Raw genomic sequence first — 6,223 nt, forward strand, 5'->3', positions numbered from 1 at the left:
TTTTAGGGTAGCTTTACTAAAGTAACGGAACAAGGCTACGCTTTTATCTGCTATGTTGTCAATAGTTTATGATTTTAGTGTTTACGTGACAGAGGCTTAGAGGTTTTCATATTATAGTTTAATAATATCAGGCCTGTATTATATACTATCCCACCGCTGGGCACAGGCCTCCTCTACTACTGAGAAGTTTTAAGTCATAGAATACCACGCTAGCCTCGTGCAGATTGGCACACTTCACAAACGTCCAAAATTCTTATAAAGAACTTCTCAAGTACGCAGGTTTCCTCACGAAGTTTTCCTTCGCCGTTAAAGCAAACGATAAACACAAAGAATACTCACTCAAACTAAGAAAAGTCAGAGGTGCGTGTATACGTGCTTTTGGGTTTTGAACCTGCCCACAATCGTCTCGGCAGTCCTTTCCACTCCCAACTCGGGAATCGCCATTCACTTCGTGTATTTTACGCAACGCAATCGTAGAAGGAATATGCGTGTGAGCAAAAAATGTTAAAATAAAAAAAAATAATTAAGGTAAATAAATCTCTTCTTTGGTTCAGAGGTGAAAACCTTCTTCCTGCACAATTAAGATAATCAGGAATGGCATTTATGTCTATGTGGTTGTACTCCATCCTATCTTGTCTTGCTTGTCAATATAAACTCTCGAATATAATATGCTCCTCAAAGTATACATGGATATATTTACGCACCTGTTTATCTTTTTAAGAATAAACGCATGTGTAAATCTCAGATTTTTTTGTTTAATTAACTATATTTACTTCAATACCTGATTCATGGGTACACAAAATGTAACAAATGGTCTTGATGAACTGTGACCTAAAACATACTGTATTATATTTAACTTAAGACTGAATATAGATACGACTGAAATTACTGATATATTTTGTAAGTGGCAATGGGCGTAGCAGAGCCTTGAAATTCCTCGAATGTCCATCGCATAACCTTCGAAGCAAAGATTCGAGTGCCGACGCACTGAAGCATCACTTTCAGTAGGACGACACTTGAGCTAGCAAGTGAATGAAGTCCTTCCACCCTAATCAATGTCATATTCCGAATAATATTATTTAAAATAACCCTTATAACAATACCATGAAGGGCTAGCGCAATAATAAGGATTTCATATTAGTAAAGAAGAATAATATAGGGAAAATAATCCTTAAGTGGCTTAAATTAGGCTTACGAAAATTCGATTTCTTATAACCAACAATTTGCTTTTATTTCTAAGAGTGTACAGTCCCTTTTCATCCAAATTATTCTTTACAAAATTAACATTATTATTACAAAATTATTCGGTTCGCAGTATTATTTTTTACACAATAATTATTAGAAGATTAGGAAAGAATTACACAAAAACGAGATCAATTATAAAGCTAGCAAGTTTATAACAATACAAAAACAAATAGAGGAAACAACAACGCAATTAAATAAAAACTATTTGAATTTCAAATGCATACCAATCGCGAGCCCAGTGTAATTAAGACATCCAACATTTGATTATTCAAGATTAATTGTTTACGTAGAAACGTCCATTAATTCCACCAATTTACAGTGGACGTGAATTGTTTTCATTGTAAATATCGCAATGGATGGGCTATTTTTTCAGCTTCACCGATGATCGTACTATATAAAATTAGCGAGTTTTGCTTACTTTTGCAACAGGTTTTTATGTCGGGAATAACAAATGATAGTCGTTACTACCCACTTGCTCGACTTGGAATTTGGTGATTACTTCATTGACGGTGGAGGGTACCTGATGATGGAAAAATAGTAGTATTTTTTATTCAAATGATAATATATTATGTAATATTAGTCACGAAATTACCGAGTTGAATGTCAGTTGTTTGATAGAAACTATATTCGTCATCAAGTCGGATTACACGAATATAGATATTTATTTATTTTATTTAAAACTTTATTGTACACCGTAAATATAAAAAACAAGACAAATTTGTATACAGATGGTGGAAATGATTAAAACGTTAGTGGTACAAATGGCGGTCTTATCGCTGGAGGCGATCTCTACCAGACAACCATTGAATGGAGAAGATAAAAAGTAGTCAAAAGGTCAGATTAGGGCGTTCGTAAATAAAATATGAAAAATAAGATACGATAATAAATAGAATATACTAGACAAATATACGTATACGCTAACACAAATAAGCACTACATAGTATAAAACAAAGTCGCTTTCTCTGTCCCTATCTATGTATGCTTAAATCTTTAAAACTACGCAACGAATTTTGATGTGTTTTTTTTTAATAGATAGAGTGATTCAAGAAGAAGGTTTATATGTATAATAATAACATCCATTAAATAGTCAGCATTGCACCCGTGCGAAGCCGGGGCGGGTCGCTAGTATAATATAAGAAGCTTGCTGTTTTGTTACATTGTTTCTACTCGTACCGCGGTTAGAATTGTTATGAGTACGGTTACTCTACAAAGCAGTAGCAAGGGTGAAATTTTCCGAAAGCGAACCCGAGACAACATTAATATGCATAAACTCGGTCTGCAAATCGCTCTGATGATAAGTTCTACATAAATTGTACAAAAAGGCAAGCCGGAGGAATTGGGTTATATGGATCCTTTGCCATTGCTGCAAAATAATTGCATCAAACGTAAGAAATAACTACAAAAATTAATAATTAAAAATGAAATATTATAATCATAAATAAAACATATCTAACTAGTTACAACAAAAAAGAAACGAGGACAGTGAATTTAAGTTAATCACTGGTTATGTATAAAAAATATATGATGCTATAGGTACAGCAGTTAGTCATAACGAGTTAATTTATTAGTTTAACAACTAACGATTCAACCTCGTTCTAAATATACCCAAATATTAATTAAACGACACCAACATTAAGTCTAATGACGTTTTTCAAACGTGTCACACAGACCGCAGACAACCTTGTATCAAACTTTTGACACATCGCCGCAATTTTGGGAATAATTCGATGAAACATTTAAAACAGTTTATCCAGTTGTTCTCAAGGACTTTGTGGAGACGTTTATTTTTATTATAATTATAATAAAAAATACATGTTTATGTGTATGAAGTCACGCGTCCGCCAAATGTGTCGGCAATCGTCTCACACCCTATGACAGACTTGAATGACATGAACACCATAAAATTATGTGGGTTTGATGTCATAAGGAACGCATTTAGAATAGATTCGTAAAGTAAACAAGGCAGTTTGAATATTTATGAAGAATATCATAATTAATTGAAGGGATAAGTTGCTATTTATTGGATTTTGTATTAAATATAGTTAAAGTAAAATGAATATGGGCATCGTGTCGTTTATTTGGGAGAATTCCAACGAATACGAAATGAGAGAAACGGAGACAAGTAAAGTGAAGTACTACATACACTAGTGCTATAACTAAATTAGTAAATAATAACAATCCTTATGATAGAAAGGTCTGAAATTTATAACTTCAAAAAAATTTGGATGTATGGCCAGGGAAAAAAAGCGGCGATAGCCTAGTTGGGTGTGGAACGGACTGCCGAGACGAATATCCGCAGGTTCAAATCTCAAGGACAGACACCTCTGATTTTTTAAACTTATGTGTGTATTCTTTGTAAATTGTCGGTTGCTTTAACGACGAAGAAAAACATCGTGAGGAAACCTGCATACCTGAGAAGTTCTCTATGGGAATTTTGAAGGTGAGTGAAGTCTACCAATCCGCACTAGACCAGCGTGGTGGAATAAAGCCTAATTCCTTTCAGTAGTAGAGGAGGCCCGTGCCCAGCTGTGGGATAGTATATAATACAGGCCTGATATTATTATATAAGATCAGGGGGCCCCTATTCCTTCTACGGGAGCAAAACCGTCTTTTCGTAATTACGCGCGTTCTTATCGATGGACAGCTTTAATGCCGTATAGATTAGAGTAGAAAGTCCTTTATTTACCCCCGTAGATGGAATAGGTCTTCCTAGCCTTAAACTATTTTATTTATGAAAAATTATATTAATTAATCTTTAACGATCATCACCCATACAACAGAAAGAGAAATAAATATTTCATTATCATCAGTATCAAGTTGGGTTACAATATAAGAGCAAGGTTGCTTTTATTCATTGAATAATTAAAATTTATATTTAATATATGATTTCGAGATTTGTGAAATGTTCAAAATGCTATATTTATATGGACCTTATAAAATAATAAAAAGCAATCCATAAATTTTTATTAACATAATATTTCAAGCCTGACTCGTAAATACTTACGGTATCAAAAAAAACATTTCGAAACTAGCAAAATATATTCCTATTTCTAAACTAATAACTTCTAGTCCATCATTCAACCACCTGACACTTAGTTGATATATGGCCTTGTAAATAAATATCTTCATTTTGTCTACTCTCTTAATAATATTATCAACTAGCTTTTGCTCGCGGCTCCGCCCGCGTTATAAAGTTTTTCGGGCTCAAGTTTACCGTTATAAAAGTCACGCTTATATTTTCCCGGGAGCCTATATTCTTCCCTGGGTCTCAAACTGTCTCCATACCAAATTTCATCTGAATACGTTGGGTAGTTTTGAGTTTAACACGTTCAGGCAGCCAGATGCAGCGGGGATTTTGTTTTTATAATATATTATTATAGAACTTTTTAACTTTAATCAATATAACTTTAATTGAACCAACGGTAGTTCCTGAGATTAGCCATTACTGCTCTGCTCCTATTGGGTATAGCGTGATGATATATAGCCTATAGCACTCCACGAACATAGGGCTATCCAACACAAAAGAATTTTTCAGATTGACCCGGTAGTTCCTGAGATTAGCGCGTTCAAACAAACAAACAAACAAACAAACTCTTCAGCTTTATATAATAGTATAGATTTCATGTATAACTTTGGTGTTTCTATACCGATTTCTATGATTCTTTTTATGGAATATTTAATAATGTTAACTTTTTTAATTAGGGATGACTGAGAGTGTTATATACGTAAGAGTAGACAAATATAATGAGAAAGCTTCCAACTGCTAAGCTATCGGGAGTTACACGTGTTATTGTGAGTCAACCATAAAAGATAGACATATGCTGTCGTGGGATATTTTTTACATAATTTTTAAGGGAGAACATTTCCGTCATACATGATTTCTGCGTAGCTTTAAGCATTAAGGTTGCACACGCGACGGAAGCTTAAAAAATGGAGTAACTTCTCCCGTTTTCCCAACATTTCCCTTCACTGCTCTGCTCCTATTAATTGTAGCGTGGTGAAAAGTATACTATAACCAGCACAGGAGTATGACAAATAATTGTACCAAGTTTCGTTAAAATCCGTCGAGTAGTTTTTGTTTCTATAACGGTTATACAGACAGACAGACAGACAGACAGACAGACAAAAATTTTACTAATTGCATTTTTGGCATCAGTATCGATCCCTAATCACCCCCTGATAGTTATTTTTATTTTGGAAATAAGTATATTTCATGTACAGAATTGACCTCTCTACAGATTTATTATAAGTATAGATATAGAAGATGTGGATGTTTGCGAACATTTTTGAATGTTAAGATGTTTGTTAATAGTAAACGCAGACATTGCTAAACGGATTTAGATGAACTTTGTCACACCGATAGATTTTTTCACAGATTATCACATGGGCCACTTTTTAACCCGGCAATTTGCTTCCGTGGAAAATATTTCGATTTTTTTATATATTATTTAAAATGGATGGCGCTGCCGTCGTACAGATGGCGCTATTGATCAGTGATTAAGCCGCTTCTGTTATACGTACACTGTAAAGTGCATCCACTGCACCTGAGGGTAAGTGGAGAAGGGCCCAATAGAATTTCAACTGAAGTGATTACCCCTCGGCAGTCGACACACTTATGCCGGCCTATTAGAACCGGATATATATAGGCTGATCCCGGAACGCGACACACTTACGTAGGCAACTATGGTGGGGTTTAACACGTTGGTGGTTGCTATCCGAACGGATGTACTATATCCTATCACCTGCTTTAGAAGTGGGAAAGATTTCCACACAGCTGAAGCCGTGAGCATCAGCTAGTAATATAAAAAATATTCCGTGAAGTAGTACTTACATTACGAACTAACAATTCACGGGTGCCTGAGGGACCGCCTGGATCCGTTTTTGATATATCAGCCGCCGTCAGTTACAAATAATTAAACGGAATTTAATTTTGTAGATGGATAATATTTCTGGGTATGGAAAGCTCAGAATAACATTT

Source organism: Manduca sexta, chromosome 18 (assembly GCF_014839805.1).
Source record: "Manduca sexta isolate Smith_Timp_Sample1 chromosome 18, JHU_Msex_v1.0, whole genome shotgun sequence".
Lineage (NCBI taxonomy): Eukaryota > Metazoa > Arthropoda > Insecta > Lepidoptera > Sphingidae > Manduca > Manduca sexta.